Below are 15,227 nucleotides of genomic sequence, written 5' to 3'. Positions count from 1 at the left end.
TTGTTTCTTTCAGTCCCAATTTTCTACCATGTCATTGAAATGTACAAGGGTCATGGCAGAGCCACTAAATTTGCCCCCAGTTCCAGACAGATCTCTTAAATTCCCCAGCACACACTTTCCTTGAATGGTTGCACCTTCCAATGCCTTCCCAGTGCAGTGGGAATAAAATCGAACCCCCTCACCACATATGTAACCTTCTCTCTGCTGGCCTCCCTCTCAAGTACTTCACTAGAATGTGATGAAGGGAGCCTTTGTCTTCCGCGTGAGTCCTTTCTTAGGAAGACAAAATCAAATGCACTCTCAAAACTATGTGCTATTACCACTTCTCCTGTATGAATGCTGGCTCATTGAAAAAGACAGCGATGGGAACTGACACAGTGGGATGCAGGAAATAAGGGGCATTTTCACAGCACCCTTAGCCTGGGAAAAGAGCTACATTTATTATGGAGTCGGCCTTGAAGAGCGGGGCCTCATTGTGCTCATCTGGGTTTCCCACTGAGCTGCCACTCAAATGGCAGCTTGATTGGAAGCCGACAGCCCGTTGCCATGGCCAAGTGAGCGTCCAAGTAGCATCTCCACTGAGAAACAGCTGTGGGAAAATGCTGCTGCTGCCCTGGTATCACTGGCATCCATACCAGCACTTTTGGAGTTAACACTCTAATAAAACTTTAAATCCCTGCGGTCTCCCCTCATCTGGGAGAAGTTGCTTCTGGTGGTTGGTTAAGCCACATCAGGCAGCTAGAATGCAACGAGATGACTGCATTGCTTCATCCCCCTTTCGTGAACATAGTCATCACACAGGAGGAGGACATTCTGACTCAAACGCCTTTGCTGTCATTGCAAACGCAATTTACAGTTCAGAAATGTATCCAATCAGGATGACGCAGAAGAAAGGAGAGCAAAATTTGAAATTCCAAATTTAAATGGAATCACAGTCTGGTTTATCTTTTATAATTAGTGACTCCATGTACCGTCACTGATAATTTCAAAATTCTAAATCCCAAATCTGAGGTAATTATAATTTAGTAAAGTCATTATCTCCTTTGATTCTATTTGTGTCCTCTTAACTGCTGTTTTAAGTAACAGGCTCCAGGTGCCACAGCAGTGAGGCTTAGACCTTTTTCCCCTGGTTTTCTATTCCTTAGTCTCATATGAATGACTTAAGATTGTTTTGACTTAGACTTATCTGACTTTTTAGATGAGCTCTTTAGTTTTAGAATAGTCTTAGATTTACAAAAGAGTTGCAAAGATGGCTCAGAGAATTCCATATACAGTCACCCCTCAGTATCCACAGGGGACTGGTTCCAGGACACTCGCCCAATACAAAATCTGTGGATGCTCGAGTCTCTGATACAAAATGACATAGAACTTGCATGTGACCTACACACATCCTTCTTTCTACTTTATTTTATTATTAGTTTTACTTTGAGACAGAGGTTTTTTTGCCCTGTTGCCCAGGCTGGAGCGCAGTGGCACCATCTCGGCTCACTGCAACCTCTGCCTCCTGGATTCAAGCGATTCTCCTGCCTCAGCTTCCCGAGTAGCTGTGATTACAGGCACCCGCCACCACGCCCAGCTAATTTTTGTATTTTTAGTAGAAATGAGGTTTCACCATGTTGGTCAGGCTTGTCTTGAACTCTTGACCTCCGGTGATCCACTCACCTCAACCTCCCAAAGTGCTAGGATTACAGGCATGAACCATCCTTCCATGTACTTTAAATCATCTCTGGATTACTTATAAAATCAAATACAATGTAAATGTTATATAAATAGTTGTTTTACTGTGTTTTTAAAATTTTGTACTATTTTATATATTACTTCGTTATTTTTTGATTGGCAGGTGGTTGAACTTGTGGATGCAGAACCTGCGGATATAGAGGGCTGACTGTACTCCATGCCACTTTCCCTTTGAAGCAATTGTGAATGGGAGTTCCCTCATGATTTGGCTCTCTGTTTGTCTGTCATTGGTGTATAGGAATGATTGTGATTTTTGCACATTGATTTTGTATCCTGAGCTGAAATTGCTTATCAGCTTAAGGAGATTTTGGGCTGAGACAATGGAGTTTTCTGAATATGCAATCATGTCATCTGCAAACAGAGACAATTTGACTTCCTCTTTTCCTAATTGAATACCCTTTGTTTCTTTCTCAACCTGATTGCCCTGGCCAGAACTTCCAACACTGTGTTGAATAGGAGTGGTGAGAGAGGGCATCCCTGTCTTGTGCCAGTTTTCAAAGGGAATGCTTCCAGTTTTTGCCTATTCAGTATGATATTGGCTATAGATTTGTCATAAATAGTTCTTATTATTTTGAGATACACCCCATCAATACCTAGTTCATTGAGAGTTTTTAGCATGAAGGCTGTTGAATTTTGTTGAAGGCCTTTTCTGCATCTATTGAGATAACCATCTGGTTTTTGTCATTGGTTCTGTTTATGTGATGGACGATGTTTATTGATTTGCGTATGTTGAACCAGCCTTGCATCCCAGGGATGAAGCCAACTTGATAGTGGTGGATAAGCTTTTTGATGTGCTGCTGGATTCGATTTGCCAGTATTTTATTGAGGATTTTTGCATTGATGTTCATCAGGGATATTGGTCTAAAATTCTCTTTTTTTGTTGTGTCTCTGCCAGGCTTTGGTGTCACAAACCATAAAATGAGTTAGGGAGGATTCCCTCTTTTTCTAATGATAGGAATAGTTTCAGAAGGAATGGTACCAGCTTCTCTTTGTACCTCTGGTAGAATCTGGCTGTGAATCCATCTGGTCCTGGACTTTTTTTGGTTGGTAGGCTATTAATTATTGCCTCAATTTCAGAGCCTGTTATTGCTCTATTCAGGGATTCAACTTCTTCCTGGTTTAGTCTTGGGAGGGTGTATGTGTCCAGGAATTTACTCATTTCTTCTAGATTTTCTAGTTTATTCACATAGAGGTGTTTATAGTATTCTCTGATGGTAGTTTGTATTTCTGTGGGAATGGTGGTGATATCCCCTTTATCATTTTTTATTGCATCTATTTGATTCTTCTCTCTTTTCTTCTTTATTAGTCTTGCTAGCGGTCTATGTATTTTGTTGATCTTTTCAAAAAACCAGCTCCTGGATTCATCGATTTTTTGAAGGGTTTTTTTGTGTCTCTATCTCCTTCAGTTCTGCTCTGATCTTAGTTATTTCTTGCCTTCTGCTAGCTTTTGAATGTGTTTGCTCTTGCTTCTATAGTTCTTTTAATTGTGATGTTAGGGTGTCGATTTTAGATCTTTCCTGCTTTCTGTTGTGGGCATTTAGTGCTATAAATTTCCCCCTACACACTGCTTTAAATGTGTTCCAGAGATTCTGATATGTTGTGTCTTTGTTCTCATTGGTTTCAAAGAACTTCTTTATTCCTGCCTTTGTTTCGTTATTTACCCAGTAGTCATTCAGGAGCAGGATGTTCAGTTTCCATGTAGTTGTGCAGTTTTGAGTGAATTTCTTCAGCCTGAGTTCTAATTTGATTGCACTGTGGTCTGACAGACAGTTTGTTGTGATTTCTGTTCTTTTACATTTGCTGAGGAGTGCTTTACTTCCAGCTATGTGGTCAGTTTTGGAATAGATGTGATGTGGTGCTGAGAAGAATGTATATTCTGTTGATTTGGGGTGGAGAGTTCTATAGAAATCTATTAGGTCTGCTTCGTGCAGAGCTGAGTTCAAGTCCTGGATATCCTTGTTAACCTTCTGTCTCATTGATCTGTCTAATATTGGCAGTGGAGTATTAAAGTCTCCCAGCCGGGCGCGGTGGCTCAAGCCTGTAATCCCAGCACTTTGGGAGGCCGAGACGGGCGGATCACGAGGTCAGGAGATCGAGACCATCCTGGCTAACACGGTGAAACCCCGTCTCTACTAAAAAAAATACAAAAAACCAGCCGGGCGAGGTGGCGGGCGCCTGTAGTCCCAGCTACTCGGGAGGCCGAGGCAGGAGAATGGCGTAAACCCGGGAGGCGGAGCTTGCAGTGAGCTGAGATCTGGCCACTGCACTCCAGCCTGGGCAAGACAGTGAGACTCTGCCTCAAAAAAAAAATAAAAAATAAAAAATAAAGTCTCCCATTATTATTGTGTGGGAGTCTAAGTCTTTTTGTAGGTCTCTAAGGATTTGCTTTATGAATCTGGGTGCTCTTGTATTGGGTGCATATATATTTAGGATAGTTAGCTCTTCTTGTTGAATTGATCCCTTTACCATTATGTAATGGCCTTCTTTGTCTCTTTTGATCTTTGATAGTTTAAAGTCTGTTTTATCAGAGACTAGGATTGCAGCCCCAGCTTTTTTATTTGTTCTCCATTTGCTTGGTAGATCTTCCTCCATCCCTTTATTTTGAGCCTGTGTGTGTCTCTGCATGTGAGATGGGTCTCCTGAATACAGCACACTGATGGGTTTTGACTCTTTATTTAATTTGCCAGTCTGTGTCTTTTAATTGGCACATTTAGCCCATTTACATTTAAGGTTAATATTGTTATGGCTGAATTTGATCCTGTCATTATGATGTTAGCTGGTTGCTTTGCTCGTTAGTTGATGCAGTTTCCTCCTAGCATCGATGGTCTTTACAATGTGGCATATTTTTGCAGTGGCTGATACTGGTTTTTCCTTTCCATGTTTAGTGTTGCCTTCAGGAGCTCTTGTAAGGCAGGCCTGGTGGTGACAAAATTTCTCAGCATTTGCTTGTCTGTAAAGGATTTTTTTTCTCCTTCACTTATGAAGCTTAGTTTGGCTGGATATGAAATTCTGCATTGAAAATTCTTTTCTTTAAGAATGTTGAATTTTGGCCCCCCACTCTCTTCTGGCTTGTAGAGTTTCTGCTGAGAGATCCGCTGTTAGTCTGATGGGCTTCCCTTTGTGGGTAACTCGACCTTTCTCTCTGGCTGCCCTTATCATTTTTTCCTTCATTTCAACCTTGGTGAATCTGACAGTTATGTGTCTTGGGGTTGCTCTTCTCGAGGAATATCTTTGTGGTGTTCTCTGTATTTCCTGAATTTGAATGTGGCCTGCCTTGCTAGGTTGGGGAAGTTCTCCTGGATAATACCCTGAAGAGTATTTTCCAGCTTGGTTCCATTCTCCCCGTCACTTTCAGGTACACCAATCAAATGTAGATTTGGTCTTTTCACATAGTCCCATATTTCTTGGAGGCTTTGTTCATTTCTTTTTACTCTTTTTTCTCTAAACTTCTCTTGTCACTTCATTTCATTCGTTTCATCTTCAATCACTGATACCCCTTCTTCCACTTGATCAAATCGGCTACTGAAGCTTGTGCATGCGTCACGTAGTTCTTGTGCCATGGATTTCAGCTTCATCACGTCATTTAAGGTGTTCTCTACACTGTTTATTCTAGTTAGCCATTCGTCTAATCTTTTTTCAAGGTTTTTAGCTTCCTTGCGATGTGAACATCCTCCTTTAGCTCAGAGAAGTTTGTTATTACTGACCTTCTGAAGCCTACTTATGTCAACTCATCAGAGTCATTCTCTGTCCAGGTTTGTTCTGTTGCTGGCGAGGAGCTGCGTTCCTTTGGAGGAGAAGAGGCGCTCTGGTTTTTAGAATTTTCAGCTTTTCTGCTCTGCTTTCTCCCCATCTTTGTGGTTTTATCTACCTTTGGTCTTTGATGATGGTGACCTACAGATGGGGTTTTGGTGTGGATGTCCTTTTTGTTGATGTTGATGCTATTCCTTTCTGTTTGTTAGTTTTCCTTCTAACAGTCAGGACCCTCAGCTGCAGGTCTGTTGGAGTTTGCTGGAGATCCACTCCAGACCCTGTTTGCCTGGGTAGCACCAGCGGAGGCTGCAGAACAGCAAATACTGCTGCCTGGTCCTTCCTCTGGAAGCTTCGTCTCAGAGGGGCACCCGCCTGTATGAGGTGTCAGTCGGCCCCTAGTGGGAGGTGTCTCCCAGTTAGGTTACGCGGGGGTCAGGGACCCACTTGAGGAGGCAGTCTGTCCATTCTCAGAGCTCAAACTCCGTGCTGGGAGAAGCACTGCTCTCTCTGGAATTCTTTTGTATGGGATAGTCGTCTCATCTCCTTCACTTATTTGTTCATTCATTCATTTTATCAGTCAGTGTTACCAGATGGAAGGTCTTGACTGTGAGTCATCCAGGTTTTTGGCGTGTTGAACAAAGAATTGAACAAAAAGCACAAACAAAGCAACAAAAGAACAGAGTAGTGAAAGCACAGATTTATTGAAGGGAAAGTTTACTCCACAGAGTGCAAGTGAGCTTGAGAAAGCAGCTCAAGAGCTCCCTCATCAATTGCAATGTTTAGGGTTTTTATTAGGCTGAAAGAATTTGGTAACACTCCTGGGTGCCCTTTAGAGGCCTCCAATTGGTTACACCCTATGAAGGATTGGCTCGCAACCAATCAGAGGCTGAAGTGGAAACTTGACCCGCAGTCAATCAGAAGCTGAAGTGGAAATTTCTGTCTTGTTATCACAGGAGTGAGGATGTGGCCTGGATGCTGACTAATCTTGCCTAGAACTGGCTGTGCCTGCTGTTCTTTTGCTTATGCCTTAACCCTTGGTTACCCTAATCCTTATTCTCCTGCCTCATGAGAACTCATGGATTTTTATTTTGTAGTTTGGATTATAACTGAATACGATGTTATTTACTCTGTTGCTCAAATTGTTTGAGCTTTGACCACTGGAACTATTTCAGGCTGGAAACTCATCTACTATTAAAAATATAAGGTGACTGTGAAGTTTGGAATGTCAGAGAGAAGCCAGTGACTCCAGGGTTAGTTCCTCAGGGTGTCCTGTTTTAATTTAATTTTTATTCTTTTTTTTTTTTTTTTTTTTTTTTTTGAGGAGGAGTCTCACTCTGTCGCCCAGGCTGGAGTGCAGTGGCGTGATCTTTGGCTCACTGCAACCTCCACCTCTTGGGTTCAAGCGATTCTCTTGTCTCAACCTCCCAAGTAGCTGGGACTACAGGTGCACACCACCATGCCTGGCTAATTTTTGTATTTTTAGTAGAGTCGGGGTTTCACCATATTGGCCAGGTTGGTCTGGAACTCCTGACCTCAGATGACCACCCGCTTTGGCCTTCCAAAGTGCTGGGATTACAGGTGTGAGCCACTGTGACCAGCCAGGTGTCCTGTTTTGAGAGTAGCGAAACCTGGAACAGGTGACAGTAGATGGGTAGCTTGTCTCTAAGATGCCACCATCAATTCCTCCCTTCCCTGGATATGTAAGCCACCAAGCCACCTCCCCTTTGGGAGTGGAGTCTGTTCCTCCCTCCCTCTGACTCTGAGCCATCCTCAGAGACTTGGTTAGTCACTAGCATGTGGCAGAAGTGACATGTGGGACTTCCAGCTCTGCAGTTTCTCCAGGCCCTGCTAGGACACTCACTCAGGAATGTCAGCTGCCACCTCAAGGAAGATGTCTCAGGAAAGCCTGCACTCATCATGCTGGAAACGCCACGGTGTGAAGCCCTGGACGAGAAGCTGCCAGGAAGAGAGGGAGAGGCCAGAAAGTCCCGAGGTGCCAGACGTGGAAGTGAAGATGCCATCGGGGAAGTGGCTGCTCAGCCCCAGCTCCCAGCTGACTCCTCATAGGTCCGAGACAGACTGCTCCCATCCCCCTCCCACACTGCGAGCAAAACCAGATGGTGGTTTCTTGCAACTAAGTTTTGGGGTAGAATTGGAACTGGTAAAGAGGAATTATTCTGAACTTGTTAAAAATGGCAAGGAAGCTTTCATTCAAGACTGTTGGAATGGGGGTGTCTTAGTCTGCTTTGTGTTGCTATAAAGCAGGGGTGTCCAATCTTTTGGCTTTCCCTTGGCCACGCTGGAAGAAGAAAAATTGTCTTGGGCCACACAAAAAATACACTAACACTAACGATAGCTAAAGGTGACGCCGACATGATTCTGTCAGGCTGAATTCACTGAGTCCCGTTCAATGTTGTCCTCACCTCCCTCCCTGCAGTGTGAACGGTTCTGGAAAAGCAGCAGCTCAGGTGCGGAGAGAGCGGAGGCCTTCCTCTCTGCTTATTTGGGGGAGGGGGTGAGTGTGGGACCCATCCTGCCACAACACCGTCCCTTTTCCAGATATAGTTTTCACCCCACGCCACAGCTACTGGGGGAGTCCAAACACCACTTTCTCAGTTTGCACACACCCAGCATTTCTTCACATGTCAGCAGCACAGATGGGCTTTGAAACTTCTTAGTTATGAATGTCTTCTTTAATCATCACTCCCACAAAGGGACTCGCTGCTGGTTTCGAGATAATCGCAGAGTCATGTGATGAATGAAGCCCAGAGCTTGAGACCTACTTGATGTGGCATGAGGACCGTGGCCGGCCTAATGAGCTCGATGAGATATTTATGACCCTCATGTTTCACTTTCAACCAAAAGCCTGGAATATTTCCTAAATATTATTTTTAATCGAAATGTGCAGAATCTGTATTCCAGAAATATTTGATCAGTCATACATTTTCCTTCTGAAATTGCTCTCAGGAAGTCAGAGCTCTGTGACTGTGATTACACGTGCCCGTGCGGTTGGAAAGCCTACGTGCAGCCCTGGGCGGGCTCTATTGGGAGCGGCTGTGGTCATGAACACTGGTTTCCACTCTGCTTCACTGGCATCAGTACTGTGCACGGAAGAGAGGGAGTCTGAAATGGAATTTGAAAATGACGGCCGGGCGCGGTGGCTCAAGCCTGTAATCCCAGCACTTTGGGAGGCCGAGACGGGCGGATCACGAGGTCAGGAGATCGAGACCATCCTGGCTAACCCGGTGAAACCCCATCTCTACTAAAAAGTGCAAAAAACCAGCCGGGCGAGGTGGCGGGCGCCTGTAGTCCCAGCTACTCGGGAGGCTGAGGCAGGAGAATGGCGTGAACCCGGGAGGCGGAGCTTGCAGTGAGCTGAGATCCGGCCACTGCACTCCAGCCTGGGCCACAGAGCGAGACTCCGTCTCAAAAAAAAAAAAAGAAAATGACATGAGGCTGGGCGCTGTGGCTCAGGCCTGTAATCCCAGCACTCTGGGAGGCTGAGGGAGGAGGATTGCCTGAGCCCAGGAGTTCAAGGCTGCAGCGAGTTATAATCACGCTATTGCACTCCATCTTGAAAGACAGGGTCAGATCCTGTCTCTAAAATCAAAAAAAACAAAAAGGAAATGACATGAAACCTTTGGATAGTTCTAATTTTCCCTCCTGCCCTAGGGTCACACAATTAAGCAACTACAGTGCCATACGAGGAAGAAAAACAGACCTTGCCCCTAAAGAGGGAGTAATAACATCTCACCCTTGGGTAGAGTTTTACACTTTACACAGCTCCTCACAATCCTTCTCATTTAGCCCTTGCAATACCCCAGGGAGGGGACATGCTTACTGTCCAGTTACAAAGGGGGAAGGAGAGTCTGACAGGTTCCAAGGACTTGGACCAAGGTCCTGGGGCCACTACACAGGAGCCAGGGCTGCCTGAGCTTCTGTTACCACAGAGAGACTGCTGGACCAAAAACCCCAAAGCCCAAAGACTTCATGTGTGGAATCCTTCAAAATGTGTAAGGAATGGGACCATCTATCATCCCATTCTATCTTCACCATAAGCCTTTAGATTATGTGTAGCAGGATGTGTTTTTCTCATTTCACAGTTAAGGAATCTGAAGATGAAAAAGATGAGGTGACATTCCCAAGGTCACAGAGCTCATGAGCCAGTGTGAAAATGTGGACCCCGCTGCCTTGTCTGCTGCTCGTTTTTGGAGAGAGAAAAGCACCGCTGGGCCATGGGGGAGACCGGCCGGTGGCAGCTTCTGGCATCTCACCTGTTTTTGCAATTCTGGGTTAAGGCAATTCTGGTGCAGGGACACACAGCTGTGGCTGTCTTCTCCTTCCAGACCCAGACCTGAGGGACAGCATGGGCTGGAAGGACAGGCCCATGGGTGAAAATCCTGCCTTTGCCCCAGGACCTGACATTGTCAGGGTGACTTCCCACAGTTGTCTCTTAGCATCACTCCGCTAAACCTCAGTCTCCTCCTCTGCACAATGAGAATCGTACAGCAGCAAATACGTGCCTGTGGCGCTCATACTTGCACATCCATTGTCAGTTTCCTGTGAGGATGCACTTGGATGGTTTCTTGAACAAGAACAGTCAACTTTTATATCAAAGGCTTTTTTTTTTTTTTCTTCTGGGACAGAGTCTCGCTCTGCCACCCAGGCTGGAGTGCAGTAGCGCAATCTTGGCTCACTGCAACCAACCTCTGCCTCCCGGGTTCAAGGGATTCTCCTGTCTCAGCCTCCCCAGTAGCTGGGATTACAAGCACCTGCCACCACACGCAGATAATTTTTTTTTTTTTTTAACTGGAGACAGAGTTTCACCCTGTTGGCCAGGCTGGTCTCAAACTCCTGACCTCAAATGATCCGCCCACGTCAACCTCCCAGAGTGCTGGGATCACAGGTGTGAATCACCGCGTGCAGCCTTCAGAGCCTTCTTCATGGGCCACGCAGCATCCTGACCCTTGATCCTTGTCACTGCCCGAGATGGGGAGTATCATAGTCCTCACTCTACAGAGGAAAGGAAGTCCCCACCTGAGGCCACTCGTTGGACAACAGAACGTGGATCAAAGCAGAGCTTCACCCAGTCATGCCTTGCTTCTCCCAGTGCTGGCACAGGGCGAGGGCTCCTTGAGTACTAAACGCTGGTGTTAGACTTACCTTCTCCACGAAACCAGGAGGTTTGGAAAATGCCCCTTACCAGTCCACGTGAGGGGTGGCCTCTTCACAAAACCTAGAAAAACCCAGTGACAACAGGCCTGACTTTGAGTTTCTGTCAGAAAGCCTACATCATTATGGTCAGAATGAGGGAATTGGTGATTTTATAGAAATGGCTTATTTAAGAGGCTTAGCACAATGCTATCTGGGCCAGGGCATGTTTCCAGTGGGAAGCTTTTGAAAGCATTTGTCTTTAATGAAACAGACTAATATTAAAATGCAGTCAATACCATAAAACCAATATAATTTCGTGAGAAAAGTTCCTAAAATGACTGTTTCTTTGCAGAGCATGAGATGTAATGAAATGAATCGTCTTTTGGAGGCTATTCGTTAATTCCTCCCTGCCTGTCTCTGTGATACCTGTAAGTCCATGGGTAGGAAGGAGGGGCCTTCCTAAAGTAAGGAGCGTCCCCCACTGTCTTTGCCTCCCACTCCTTCTCCTCTTCCCTCCTTCCTTGCCCCCCACCCCACCACCTTCTTCCTTCCCTTCCTTCCAATATTCAGTGCTTATCTGCGCTGTGACAGGTAATGTTACTGGGTGCCAATTAATGAAAAAAAGTCAAGCTTTTAAAGATTTAAAGTTAGTGTTATTCAAAGGTCTTAGGCTGAGGCCAGGCGTGGTGGCTCAAGCCTGTAATCCCAACAGTTTGGGAGGCCAAAGCAGGTGGATCCTTTGAGGCCTGGAGATTGAAACCAGCCTGGGCAATATAGTGAAACCCCAACTCTACAAAAAATACAAAAAGTATCTGGGCATGGTGGGGCATGCCTGTAGTCCCAGCTACTCAGGAGGCCGAGGTGGGAGGATTGCTTGAACACAGGAGTTCAAGGGTGCAGTGAGCTGTGATTGTGCCACTGCACTCCAGCCTGGGTGACAGAGTTTCACTCTGTCTCAAAACCACCCCCCAAAAAACCCAAAACCAAAAAACAAAGATCTTAGGCCAAGCATGGTGGCTTACATCTGTAATCCCAGCACTTTGGGAGGCTGAGGCAGGAGGATCACTTGAGCCCAGGAGTTCAAGACTAGCCTGGGCAACATAGCAAGACCCCATCTCTAAAAAAAAAAAATTTTTAAAAATAAAACATACACAAAAAGTCTTACTGACTGGGGCCTAGAGCCCAGAAGCAGCCCTTTAGAGAGGTTCTGTCAAATGCTCCACCACAGTATTTAGCCTACAGCTTATATGCAGGTGGTGGAAATTCAGCATGTGCAAAAATCACATCAAACTTGCGCAGATGTTACACTGACACGGAATCACATCAAGGTTTGGGTGTAAGAGCACATCTGGTTATACATTACAGAGGAATAATCCCTAACCCCATCAGACATGTTGTGTAGGAAAAGGCAAGGACTATGGTCATTTATCTTTTAAGGAATATAGTGACTCTGGCAAGAGACACAGGGAGCCACGTGCTCTATCCTGTTCTGTCTTCAAAGCATCTTTTCGGAGAGCTGCTGTATGTCGTCGCAGAGTCAGGGGCGTTGTGAAATTCTGCTGGAATGAGCAAGCTTGGCTTGGCTTTTGCTACTTTGCCTCTCATGGGGATGATGATGAGCAAGACGGATGAGGTTCTGCCTCGTGGAGCTCATGGTCTGAAGGGAGAGGCTTACATCGGTGAGCATCTGTTTCCAATGGAGAGAGTGCTGTGAAGGACAGATGAAGCTGAGCCTGAGTCAGCAAGCGAGCGGGTGGCACTTGGAAGCCAGGTGGCCAGAGCCCAGTGGATGAAGGGGACAGTGGCGGGAGGTGGGTTAGGACAGAGCGTCAAGAGCGAAGCCGCAAGGGGTAGGTAGACTGGGTTAAGGAATTCAGACTTGATCACCCTAAGAAAAAGGGGGAAATTCCTGGAAGGTTTTAAGCAGGAGAGTGACTTCATTTATTCTAAAAGTGGAAATAGAAGAGACGATACTGGTGTGGTCTCTATGGAGCTCCTGCTATCCACACCACCTCTGGAAGCTTGGCCCATCCTGTAGGACCTCCATGCTCCCTGCAATTCCGGCCCCAGGTGCTGAGACACCTGTATCCTGCACTGGTCCTGTGCAAGTGGTCTTACTTAGAGGGGCAGTGCAGGTAAAGTGAGCTGGGATAACCGTGTGCAGATGGACAGAGGCCATGCAGTGTGAATCGCTCACTCAACAAATACTTACTGAATCCCTACTGGGGGCCAAACACTGTGTCAGGCAGAGCGGGTGGTGATGTAGCCACAGCGTCAACCAGGCAAATGTAAGAGCTGATTTATTTATTTATTGAGATGGAGTCTCACTTTGTCACTCAGGCTGGAGTGCAGTGGCACCATCTTGGCTCACTGCAACCTCTGCCTGCCTGGTTCAAGCGATTCTCCTGCCTCAGCCTCCCGAGTAGCTGGGACTACAGGCACACAGCACCACACCAGGCTAATATTTGTATTTTTAGTAGAGACAGTGTTTCACCATGTTGGTGAGGCTGGTCTCAAACTCCTGACCTCAGGTTATCCAGCAGCCTTGGCCTCCCAAAGTGTGTAAGCCACCGCACCCGCCCTGTAAGAGCTTTTATTTATTTATTTATTTTTCTGGTGAAATTTTATATATATATTATGTATATATATCCAGCAGGACTCAGTTGAGATAATCCCAATTTTGTTGACCATCCAAAGCATGGTCTTCAGGAGCCAGTGGAACATATGCCTTCTTCTCACCATCAGGCCGAATCATGGTGTTGACCTTGGCCACATCAATGTCATAGAGCTTCTTCACAGCCTGTTTGATCTGGTGCTTGTTGGCTTTAACATCCACAATGAACACCAGTGTATTGCTGTTTTCTGTCTTCATGGCGGACTCAGTGGTCAGCAGAAACTTGGTGACGGCATAGTAGTCAAGCTTGTTTCTCCTGGGGGCACTCTTCCAAGGATATTTTGGCTACCTTCAGAGTTGCAGTGTCTTGAACCGGTGTGCACTGCTGCTGCTGCTTCTTCCTTCTTTCTTCTTCCTTCTTCCTTCTTCTTTCTTCTTCTTTCTTCTTCTTCTTTCTTTTTCCTTCTTCTTCTTCCTTCTTCTTCCTTCTTCTTTCTTCTTCTTCTTTCCTCCTCCTCCTTCTCCTTCTCCTCCTCCTCCTCCTCCTCCTCCTCCTCCTCCTCCTCCTCCTCCTCCTCCTCCTCCTCCTCCTCTTCCTCCTCCTCCTCCTCCTCCTCCTCCTCCTCCTTCTTCTTCTTCTTCTTCTTCTTCTTCTTCTTCTTCTTCTTCTTCTTCTTCTTCTTCCTTCTTCTTCCTTCTTCTTCTTTCTTCCTTTTTAGTGGCTGTGGATGCCTTTCTGCACTGCCTTCTTGGCCTTCAGAGCTTTTGCTTTGGCTTTAGGAGGGGCAGAAGCTTCCTTCTTCACCCTTGGTGCCATCTTGTGAAAAGGGTCCAAAGAGCTTTTCTAAAAGCAGCAGTTGGAAGATCTATTTTGTGGGTGATGGGTGGTTTGTTTTTCTCCATTTGCTATCCAGATAATTGGACAAGCCCCCAGTGAGACGTGCCCCTGGCTGGAGACTGTGGAGTACTCATGGGCATCGGGTAGCATGGCCAGGGAGGAGAAGGCGTCTCTTGTTCCTGCAGATCAACGACTCTTTCCATCTGACAGAAAGGAGTGTCCTTGGTATCAATGCATAACATACATGAGCAAACAGGACTGGGCCAATCTCCTAGTCACTCCTCAAGACACTCAGCCTCACAGGTCTCATGTGCTCCTAGAAGAAGTGAAGCAAAGCTCTGCAGTCTTGGGTCAGGTGAACTCAGCCAGAGGGATGAGAATTGTGTTAGTATGAAGAGTCAAAAAAATCCACAGTCTTTATCCAAAAACTTTACTTTTTTGCTTTATTGTGTTTTATTCAGATTATTAGGTTAATTTCTTTGAAGGCCCGTGGCTTGTGAGTTGAAAGTCCAGGCTCTGTTTCTTACCAGGTGCTTCCCCTCCCGAGCCCGTGTTTCTTCGTGGGTGGGTTCAAGCCGGCGGTGATGGTTCTCACTTGTACTAAGTAAGAGCAGGGTCGTCGAGGGTGGTGTGGAATGAAGCATTTCACAAACTACTCAGTGGCTGCTACTGTCTTTGAGCAGTTCCCATGCAGTATGTGAGTCCAGGCAGCGATGACATGAAAACAGTCAAGGTGAGCATAAGATCATTATTCGAGTGTGAAGTCAGACTACTGCAGTAAGAAAAATCGTTCTTGACTCCTTTTAAAAAGTGCACTTAGCGCACATTTCTCACAGCAGGTTGGAAAGATTCTGAGAGAGTGCACGAATCACTGGATTTCCAGGTGACACCACTTTCTAAAAAGAAAACCATGTAAGTGAAGTGCAAAGGCATCCAGCCTTTCATTTCGGCCTTGAATCAGGCAGCCAATGAGCTGCTGCACACCTGCCCCCCGCCCCAACTCCTCTATTGTTCTAAATGTGAGCAGCAGGTGCTTCCGCGCTGTCTCATTCCGGCACAGACCTGGTGTCTGACACACAAGTCTGGTTCCTTTCCTTTCCTTGGATGACCTCTGAACCCCTGGCATGCAAAAGC

At 45.9% G+C, this 15,227-nt stretch overlaps 1 pseudogene; it reads right to left on the bottom strand.

The window, feature by feature from the left end:
* Positions 1 to 10,686: 10,686 nt before the first annotated feature.
* Positions 10,687 to 14,072, bottom strand: LOC112610680 (annotated as a pseudogene).
* Between the last annotated feature and the right edge of the window lie 1,155 nt (positions 14,073 to 15,227).

Source organism: Theropithecus gelada, chromosome 17 (genome assembly GCF_003255815.1).
Source record: "Theropithecus gelada isolate Dixy chromosome 17, Tgel_1.0, whole genome shotgun sequence".
Classification (NCBI taxonomy): Eukaryota; Metazoa; Chordata; class Mammalia; order Primates; family Cercopithecidae; genus Theropithecus; species Theropithecus gelada.
The sequence above is the reverse complement of the archived record's forward strand: the minus strand, read 5'-3'. Positions and strand labels throughout refer to the sequence as shown.